Source organism: Zingiber officinale, chromosome 7A, assembly GCF_018446385.1.
Source record: "Zingiber officinale cultivar Zhangliang chromosome 7A, Zo_v1.1, whole genome shotgun sequence".
Classification (NCBI taxonomy): Eukaryota; Viridiplantae; Streptophyta; class Magnoliopsida; order Zingiberales; family Zingiberaceae; genus Zingiber; species Zingiber officinale.
The window spans coordinates 10,751,440-10,762,851 of NC_055998.1; the positions used below are offsets into that span (position 1 = coordinate 10,751,440).

An 11,412-nucleotide genomic window follows, 5' to 3' on the forward strand; every position below is an offset into this window, starting at 1 on the left:
GTCATTGTTTGGACCAACCCCAGTAAGTCCACAAGCAATTCATTGATTACCACGGCTAATTAATTAATTTGATCAATTTGCTCGCCCTCTCTGTTCATGATTCTGATGCTCGCCACTCACTGCGGCAGGTTATGATAACTGCGTATATCCTTCATGAAGCAAGCTGGATTGTTGGAAGATAATTTGATGGAGTTTGAGGCAAAGTGGAGAATAATTTTAGTTGCACCAAAAAACAAAGAGAAAGAATAAATAGAACTTTCTGACTTGTATTAAATTCATGGTTGAAGCGTTCATTTTTTTAATATAAAAATGAATTTTGAAACCGTCTTTATTGTATCCGACAATTATTGAAACTTTGAAAGAAACAAACAAAGAGCTTTTAAGGGTACTATTGAACGGACGAAAGAGAAGAAAACCTTTTTTTTTCTTACTTGTTGCCGCTGCATCTCCTTGCAAACTTCAATCTTTGGCGATCTATTTTATTTATTTATTTTTGCAATTTTGATCAGTAAGAAAAAAATTTCCTGCAAAAGTCAATAAATATCCTGGAATTAAAATTGGACTTTCAAGATCCACCACTTAATAAGAGAAATCTATGCAAACTTTACAACGTACTGTCATAATATCGTAATTCTAAAAATATTTCAATTTATTATATTTATAAATGTTAAATATGACACAATATTGAATCTGTCAAGATGGCCGAGTTGGTCTAAAGGCGACAGTTTCAGGTACTGGTCTGAAAGGGCATGGGTTCGAATCCCATTCTTGACAATAAATAATCTTTTTAATTCATCTTCAAAAAAAATATATATATTTGGAAATCAAATCGCTGAGTAGAGTCGAGTGAATCAATTGTGAAGGGTCTTTTTTAATATCCCATGACTTTCAGACAGATTTAAATATAAAAAATTGTAGTGACACTGCCTGCTAAATATGAAGAGTATATACATACAATGAAAATTAACGATTTTAATTCTGAAATTCTTACTATCTACCATAATTAATAGGGTTGGTCGATCTAAGCCTAAGCCAGCCTATTCAACCTGTCTAATTGGATCCACTTGATCACCCCAGCCTACTCATTTTATGCATTTGACTCATCCAATTGGTGTGACTCAACCGGCTTACTCGAAGCAATAACATTTAAGGAGAAATGAGTTAGGAAAATAATTTCTATTATTTCGGTAAGAAAGTAAATTTTATTTTAAAAGAATATCTATATATTTTTATTGGTTAATTTTCTAGTGATTATAAAGTTTTATTACACTAAATACTAAAACTCAGAGCCGATTTAAACTAAGATTTTGCAAGGCCTTTATATTTTTAATTATATTTTAATATATTTTATTTGTTGCATGAGCTTTCAATAATGGTCTGTTCAATTTATTGATTTAGCACTTTCTAAATGACTGTGAGACCAACAACGTCCGGATCCGCATATGACCTTATTTATAGAAATGTTAACTAGTAAGTAGAATAATGAATTGAAAATGTTGCACCTAAAGAGCAGATTTATGATTAATACGGGGTTGGAAAGAGTCCATTAAAGAAAGATCGACATGATGCAGCGAATCCAAATTCTGAGGCTTTATCTCTGAAATTAATAGCTATTAATTATGTATGCTTCAAAGTATCCTCTTATGTGAACTTAGAACGCTCTTCATTGTCGTTGAACTAAATTAAGTCATCGTGTCTGCAACGAACTTCTGATAACTCTATTTGCCCAATTACAATATTTTGAGAGTTCAGAAATTCTGTGTTGAATATCAGGCAGAGGGATAGAAAGCCTGGCAAAATATACCGAAGCGGAGTGACTTTGACTTAGTTTGAGGATCGATTTTGACGTTTCAGCCACCAAACTTGACCTACGAGTCATATATAATCGATGTTCCTGCGATGACTTAGTCATTCCAATATGAACGTACCTTTTACCAAACAAGACTTTTGAACACCATGAACTCAATGGCCAGAGAAGACTCAAAATTTTCTAGCAAGGTATTCTCTCTATTGGCACGCATAGCAAACGAAGAAACACAAGGTGGAATTTTTAAAACCTAAAGTCCTTCCCTTTTCATTCGTATCATGGAAGTTTCTGAATAGCTATTTTTCTTTTTGTTGCTAAGTTATTCAAAGTTAGAAGAAAGTAGTCTACAGTAGTTAGATAATCATTTCAAAGCTAGCAGTGTTCCACACTGAATTATTGTCATTCTAGATAATAACCTTTTGAAAGAAAAAAAAATTATAAAATAAATCTTTAGCTAGCGATGAACATGCCTTTTAAAACAGCCCGAACATGCTAGATTATTGAATGATGCAATCAAACAACTACGGGGCTAGTAATGAAATTTTAGAAGTATTGAATGATGCAATCGAATAATTTTCTAGTGTTTACTATCCCATTGTTCTTTTAGTTTTAGAGAATTTTTCTAGTATAGTATTAGTTTTAAATAAACACATTAATAATGAATCTTTTCCTTCTTGTATATTAGTTGATCCCGTCTAGAAACGGTGAGCCATAGAGCATCGGTGAGCTATCATGGGGCTTAACTGGGAACAAGACTTTCACTAAAGATCTCCGAGAATCACCAACAACTACTAGCATAGGGGGAAGGAAAATGAGAGGGTGTATTGTGTATCTATACATATACAATCTTCTGACTCTCTTACAAATCAACCCTCGTGTTGTATTAATGGAAAAATGGGTTCATGGGCTGGGAGGCCTCTTAGGCCACTAGTTTAGAAGATGGGCCTAACATAGGAAGCCCGCTTTCTCATGAGGCCTAAATGGGTTGTGATAGTATCCCAAGAGGAAGCGGAGCTTTATAGGCCACTAGTAAACTACAGTACTAGCCCACCCCCCCCCCCTCGAGAACATGTTTGATCAACATTAACTGATCGAGAAAGAACGAGGATTAAAGCCTTATGAGCGCCCGACAGAGCCAGGGAGTGGGGCCCCTTGAGAGCCTGTCTGATCGACAGTAGACGACCAGGAGAGAACGGGGAGTTGAGCCCTATGGGCGTCTAGCAGAGCTAAGGAGTGAGACCCCTTGAGAGAATGTCCGATCGATGGTAGTTGATCAAGAGAAAACAAGGAGTAGATCTCTATAGGCGTCCAACAAAGCCGAGGAGTGAGGCCCTTGAGAACCTATCTTATCGGTGGTAACCGATTGGGAGAAAACAGGGAGCAGAGCTCCGTGGGCGTCCGGTAGAGCCAGGGAGTGGGGCTCCTTGAGAGCTTGTTCAATCAGCAGTAGCCAATCGGTAGATAATGAGAAGTAGAGCCTCGTGGGTATTTGGAAAAGCCAAGGAGTGGGGCCCTTTGAAAGCTTGTCCAATCGATCATAGTCGATTGGGAGAGAACGGGAGCAAAGCCCTATTAGTATCCAGTAGAGCCGAGGAGTGGGACCCCTTGAAAGTTTGTCCAATCAACCGTTGCCAATCGAGAGAGAATGGGGAGTAGAGCCCTGCGAGTGTCCAACAGAGCCGGGGAGTGGGGCTCCTTAAGACTCTGTCCGATCGACCATAGCCGATCTAGAGATAATGGGGAGCAGTGCCCCATGAGTGTTCAGCAGAGTTAGGGAGTGGGGCCCTTTGAGAGCTTGTCTGATCGGCCATAGACGATCAGGAAAGAATGAGTAGTAGACCCCCGTAGGTGTTAGGTAGAGTCGGGGAGTGGGGCCTTATGAAAGCCTATTTGATCAATGATAGCCGATCGGGAGATGATGATCTGACTAGGCTAGCTACTTAGCCTTTGACCTATTTTGGACTTTGACTACCACCTATTTCGGCTTGTTGGCTAGGCCTCACTGAAGGGCCCTCCCTTATTCACTGTATCATTAACTATGAAAACTAAATTGAAAAACATATTTTTATTTTATTCCTAAAATTTATTTAATTACATTTGCTTTAGATCATAAATTTAAATAAGAAGTTTTACAATAATTGTTAACTTAGTATTATGACGCTTTAATTCCATTTAAAGATTGTTCTTCTCCTTAATATTATATATAATGTAAAAATTTATTTATATTATATTTATAATCAATATTATTGTCATGCAGTTGTTTAGGGTTTAGGTTGTCCAACGAAAATCGGACAACACATCTCCTATAGTAGTGACAGATGAAACCAGTATATAATGTCATAAGGCTACTCACAAACTATCAACAGCCCACACAGCTGGAACATACCCAACCACCCAGTTATATACACAACCCACATGGTTGGAATAATAAGAGCATAACCACACAGTTGTTTAATAAGTAGCTCACACGGCTGCAACAAAACACAACGAAAGTCATAAAATAACGATCACAAAACCATAAAACAACTAACTGCGAGCCATCCCGGCTTGACACAACCACATCAACATAATTACAGGAAACCACAAGGCTAAACTCTATACAAAAAATACATATACATAAACAAGACCAAAGCCAATAATGCAAACGAAAGCAATAACAGAAGAAGTCGCTCGATGTGACAAGGGACTGACGGACAGGATCTCCAGGCGACTCCATAAATCCTTTACCTAACAAAAGAAAATCAGTTTATGGGGTGGTGAGTTCTGAGACTCAGCGGGTAATAGACAGATAGTGCATGAGCATAATATATATCTAGAGATTTAAAGATATACAGTCTCATAGGAAAAATATCATAAACTATAAAGGTATCATAATAAATGTTAATACCTGAATCCATATACCAAGCTAATAATAGAAAGTCAGGGGTAGTAGGGAACTACAATAGTACTGCTCATAACTACAAGGGTAACATGTGAGGTATATGTAGGACCGTGATCGTTCGATAGAGGGGGGGTGAATATCGATTCGAAAAGTCGAGTAAAACTACGCAGCGGAAAAGTAAATGAACACAGTTGTTTTTACTTCGTTCGGAGCCTATGACGACTCCTACTCGAAGGTCCGTGGTCCTTGACCACTTTCGTTGGGCAATCACTAGCAATTCGAATATAATTACAAAATGAATACAGGAAATGCTAGTGAAACAAAGTAATATCGACAAAGAAATTAACTAAAAACCGAAGGAGCACTTTGTCGGAGCTTTGTTGGCGTCGTAGGAACGTAGAGCAGCAGGACCAGCAGTAGAAGAGTTCTCAGATTGATTGTTTTTAAGAAGCTCCATCCCTGGGGCTTCTTTTATATTCTGCTCGGGGCGCCTGGATCCCTTCCGGGCGCCCTGGTGCGACGTGGCAGGTCTAATCAGCGAATTCCACGTGGCGACGACTCGGCCTGGATAAAATTCACCTCCGGGCGCCCGGACCTCCTGTTTCCAGAAACTTCCTTTCTTGCAAAACAGAGTTAGTCCGAGGCACATATGTATTCTGCAACACAGATTGTTAGCACAATTTATGAAATAGAATTAACAGTAAAAATATGACTTAGATTCCGTCTTTTCGAGACCGGAATCTAGTCACGATCTCGACTTAGATATCCGAAATGGATCTAAGCCGGATCGATGCCTAATGTTCCCTTCCCGGGAACGCGTCCTCGCAGTCACTCCCCTCCAGTGACTTACCTCACTTACCTGCCAGACGTCCGGTCAGTCCGTCGACCCGTCTGGACTTCTCGCCAGCTATCCTCGCCAAGCGTCCGGTCAGCCCGTCGACCCGCTTGGACTTCTTGCCAGCTATCCGGTCAGCCCGTCGACCTAGCTGGACTTCGTGCCAGACATCCAGTCAGCCCGTCGACCTGTCTAGACTTCCCCTGCACACTCGATCAAAGTGTCAGACAACAACAAAACTAACTTAACCTATTTGTCATTCATCAAAACCTAAGTTAGATCGTTAGTACTACCCGCACCAACAATCTCTCCCTTTTTGATGGAATGACAACCTGGTTAAGTTAGTGAAAGAACGCAAAAAACAGGTACATCGGTTTTAAAGTTAGTTTTAGTGTTTTCAATTTTGGTTTAACTAACTTAACCACCTAACCCTCCCCCTTTGGCATTCATCAAAAAAAACAAGGGTAAGCAATCATAGTGTAGAGTTACTGTAAAAAATAAGCACAGCTAATCTTGAAAAAAATATCTGAGTTTGGTTCAAAATTCAAAGATAAAAGTATAATTTTTAAATCCAAGTAAAAAAAAATCAAGTTTAACTTTTCAAGCGTGTAAAATTTTTAAATCAGGTTTTTCAAATTTTCTTTTCAAGTTTAAGTAACATTTACTTTTTTTAAAAAAAAAATTCAACTTCAATTTTTCAAAGCAAACAAGTAAGATTAAATTTGCCAAAATAAATTTGATAAGAGCTAAATTTGAAAAGTTTAATTTTCAAGCATATGTTACAAAGCTGAATAAGTTTAAATTTGCAATCAGGTTTAAAAATTAGGTGGGATTAAACTTCCAAGTTTTTCAAACACTTAGTTAAATTAAACTTTTTGTAAACTAATGTTCAGACATAAGTTAGTTTTAAAAAGTATTTTTCAAACACACAGAATTTTAATTAATTTCTCCCCCTGAACTTGATACTTAAATTTAAACAGCTGTCTAACCAATTAGGTACTAACTAACTATCAGAAGATAGTAGCGTTCACTTGGTTAGTCAGATTAAGGTGATTATAAACAGTCAGTGTTTGACTTGACTGATGATCTTAATCTGATTACTGTCTGATTTGTATTTAACGTCTAGACTTATGCTGATGTACTGAAATAAGCATCTTAAGTCCAGACAGTTGGCCTATGCATCTCACCCCTTTCTATGTTTGTCAAACACAAGCAAGGTAAACCTAAGGTGTTGGTGAGATGCTCAAAAACTAGTCCTATGGGTACATGCTTTCTAAGGATTCAAAACTAGTCTAAGGCCAAAACTGTTTTTGAAAAACTAAAAATAGGAAAGTTTTGAAAACAAACAAGTTTAACTTATAATTTGAAAACATTTATTTTGAAAACAATTTTTAAAAAAATCCTAGTCTATTGAGCACATCCCTAATTTTCGACGTAAGTTGCTAAACTTACTTTCATGGAGTGGTTTTGTGAAAATGTCAGCTAAATTTGATTTGGACTCAATGTATTTGAGTTCAATATCACCTTTAGTAACATGATCCCTGATAAAGTGGTGCCTAATTTCAATATGTGTAACACCCGAAAATTCTCAAACTTACATTAGAATTATTTATGTGATTTTCTGGAATTTTTAGATATTTTTCCGGAATTTTCCGAGTAGCGGAAGTAGCAAAACTAATTGGAGGAATAAAAAGGCTTTAGCGGGAATCGAACCCGGGACCTCTCGGGCCCGATAACTTTTAGTTAGCCTTAGTAACCGGTGAACCCAGCAGGGCCGTGCTGAAAGAAAGAGGAACCAATTCTATTTATATTAGAGTTGGGTTCAATAATCCACTTAATATAAATTAAAACTTAAGTTGGTTTGGGTTATTTTCTCTTATTTGGTTCGGCAACTTCTCCCTCTCCAAACCCTCACCGACGCCAACTCCTTCTTCCTCTCTTTCTCTCGGCGCCAACACCCAAGCAAGCCTAGGGTTTCATCCCTAGGGCCATAGGAGTGCCTTCCGGTGACATCTCGGGCACAAGGACGTTCCCCTCCGTGAGTAGAGCACGTGGACGCGAGCGAACCGTCGAGAAGTCGTCTCCACCGGCATTTCTAGCGATTAGATTTGTAAGAAATCTAGCACACAATGTAAGAAACCCCTCACCTGCAGTATAAGTAGCTCTCGTTTGATTGCATGCTTATAATTTAGTTATACGTAGATTTTTATCGATATCTAGAGTGTATTTAATTCTCTTCGCAGACTTAGGGGTTAGTTGAGTATCTCTGGATGGGTCGGACGCGTTTTTCCTCTTCAGATAGAGGTTCTAGACGTCGTCGGGTGCCTAGAGGTGGTCCCCCTATTAGAGAGGAGAGTTGGAGCACACTAGGTGTTCGATAAAATGTTTAGTGCAACATTAGACAGTTTTAACAGCATAGTTAAATGCATAGAAGCATTTAAACCAGCATGTCAATTTTATTTCAGCTTTATGGGACTAGATGTCCAATGGGTGGGCTCCCACAGTCGCCTCTAGGTTCAGACAACCTAGTTCTAGGTTCAGATGATCTAGATTCAGCTAATTAGCATTTCAGTATTTTACTTTCAGCAGCGGCACTGTACTGGATTAGATATCCACTGGGTTGGACTCCCATAGTCGTCCCTAGGTTTAGCTAACCTAGTAAACCCTACTAGATTCGGAACTTGCAATCCCGGGTCTAGTTAGGGATGCGCGCACAGCAAGTACAGTTGCCAGGGCCCTACAGCAGCATGTTTAGTATTTTCATCTATTATATATAATAGTTTTTCCAAATCAGTTTTAGAACATAATGGAATTCAGGATTTGCTCAGTTTCAGCTTAGCTCACTTTTGTATCAACTCAGCTTATTTCAGCTGTTAAATATGATAGCTTCATATACAGTTCTAGACATGTTATGATCAGTTTTATTTTATGTTCAGCTTATGTTATGCCATGCTTTGTATGATACCATGCCAGGTCGTGCTTGCATATTCAGTATGTTTTTCAAATAGCATGATTTTCAAATCATGAGTTGCATCGTATGCATTGTTTTTGTAAGTAGATGGTTTTTTACTAAGCGAAAGCTTATAGATACTTTTCCTTATACTGCAGATAAAGGTAAAGGGAAAATGGATTAGCAGAGGAAGCTGAAGGTCAATGCAGTGATGGTGTGTGTGGCAGGAACCTGGATTGAAGATCCTTAGGGAGTTTAGCAAATTAAGAACTTGGTTTCTTTCTTAAGACACTTTTCGACATTCCTAGTGGTTTAAATGCTATGAATTAATAAACCTTGCACTATGTCATGTTAGAATGCTAGTTATTAGATATTAGAATGTTTTCCATGCATTGTATAATTGTTGTGCGAGATTTTGGCACGAACTAGTGTAGAAATCAGAGTTTCAGTGCGAAATCAGAAACTCCGATCGATCCATGGATCGATCTGGGGTCCCCGATCGATCCATGGATCGATTGAGGGCTGATTCCGCGAACAGAAGGCTTCTGGATCGATCATCCGATCGATCCAGTCACATTCTGTCGCGAACAGAAGACCTCTGGATCGATCGGTCGATCAATCCAAGCTATCCCCCGCGAACAGAAAGGTTTTTGATCGATCATTGGATCGATTGACCTACGTTGGATCGATCCGCCGATCGATCCAAATAGAGTCCCGTGCACAGAAGCACGCTGGATCGATCACTGGATCGATCAGTGAGCCTGGATCGATCAGCCGATCGATCCAAATTATCACCCGAGCACAGTAGCAGTCTGGATCGACCCGTGGATCGATCCAACAGAAAGCAATCGACCTAGTTCAGTCTGGATCGATTGGGAAGTTCAGTTTCGACCAAGAATCTTAGCAGATCAACTTCTAGTCCATAGGAGATGTAGGATACACCTTGTATTCCTTAGATTACATCCTTCAGCACATGTAGAACCAAGAATAGTTATCAGTTAGCAACAAAATTTAAATTAGACCAGTTTTTCGCACAGTTAACACAGCATAACTGTAGCGATCGGCCTTACAGCTTAGTTAGTAGAAGGCGGGTCGTTACAATATGTTTGGTTCTTGAGTGATGCACAGGGTTCTTGGTTAAGTTAATTGAACTTATATTGTCAATTAATACTTTTACATTTATGATGTTTAAGTTGAAATCTTTTAGAGTATGCATCATCCATAATAATTGTGCAACACATTCACCTATAGTTATGTATTCTGACTCAGTTGTAGATAGAGCAACATAATGTTGCTTTCTACTAAACCAGCTAACAAGTGATGAACCTAATAATTGGCATCCACCACTTGTGCTTTTGCGGTCTAATTTACATCCAGCATAATCTGAGTCAGAATACCCTATTAGTTCAAAATTATTGGTCCTAGGATACCAAATTCCTACATTTGTTGTTCCTTTAAGATATCTAAAAATTCTTTTAACTTGTGTCAAATGGGATTCCTTAGCACAAGTTTGGTATCTAGCACACATACTAACTGTAAATAAAATATCAGGTCGGCTTGCAGTTAAGTACAGTAGGCTACCTATTGCACTCCTATAATATTTTAAGTCAACTGATTTTCCATTTGGGTCATTATCTAAGATTGTGTTTACTGCCATAGGTGTTTTTATTTCTTTTGTATTTTCCATCCCGAATTTTTTAAGTAATTCTTTAGTGTATTTGTGTTGATAAATATAATTTCCTTCATTTGTTTGTTTTATTTGTAATCCTAAGAAATAAGTTAATTTTCCTACAAGGCTCATTTCAAATTCTTTTTCCATTAGATTAATAAATTCCTCTAAAAAATCTGAATTTGTTGAACCAAATATTATATCATCTACATATATTTGTGCAATAAATATGTCTGTATTTAATGATTTAACAAACAAGGTTGGGTCAATTTGACCTTGGTTGAATCCTTTAGATGTTAAGTAAGATGTTAGCCTTTCATACAATGCCCTAGGTGCTTGTTTAAGCCCATATAACGCTTTCTTTAACTTAAATACATAATCAGGGTGTTCTAGACTTTCAAACCCAGGAGGTTGACCTATATAAACTTCTTCTTTAATTAGTCCATTAAGAAAGGCAGACTTAACATTCATTTGGTATAGTTTGAATCCCTTATGGGCTGCATAACTTAGTAACATTCTAATGGATTCTAATCTGGCTACTGGGGCATAGGTCTCATCATAGTCAAGCCCTTCAACCTGACTAAACCCTTTGGCAACTAGCCTAGCCTTATTTCTAGTAATTTCCCCAGTTTCACTTAATTTGTTTCTGAATACCCATTTTGTTTCTATTATTTTCTTATTCTTAGGTGGTGGTACTAGGTCCCAAACTTCATTACGCTCAAATTGGGCTAGCTCTTCTTGCATAGCTATAATCCAGTCTAGGTCTAGTAGGGATTCATCCACTGTTTTGGGTTCTATTTTTGAAATTAAGGAGATTTGACTCAAGTTTCTAAAAGATGATCTGGTTTGAACTCTTAGGTCTGGGTCACCAATTATTTGATCAGTTGGATGGTTGGGATTCACTCTTATAGTTCTAGGGGGTTCATTTTCTTGATGTTGTTCCTCTTCTTCATGACTTAGAGTTTGGTTGGTTTCTGGAACAAATTCAGGTGGTTGTGTAAGTTCTAAGTTTTGTTTAGTTTCTTCAAATTTTACATTAGTAGTTTCTTCAATTTTTAAGGTAACCTTATTGTAAATTCTATAGCCTCTACTATTTAGGGAATATCCTACAAAAATTCCATTTTCAATTTTAGAGGAGAATTTTCCTAAGTGTTCTCTTGTATTTAAGATGAAAACTGGGCACCCAAACACTTTAAAATATTTTATATTGGGTTGTTTATTATAAAATATTTCGAAGAAGGTTTTGTTATGGGTTTTATTTATTGTAGTT

General features: G+C 37.8%; 1 non-coding gene across 1 annotated transcript; it reads left to right on the forward strand.

Moving 5' to 3' along the window:
- Positions 1–692: 692 nt before the first annotated feature.
- On the forward strand, positions 693–774 carry TRNAL-CAG. The gene has a single exon. It is a non-coding gene; the product is annotated as a tRNA-Leu (tRNA).
- Positions 775–11,412: the final 10,638 nt, after the last annotated feature.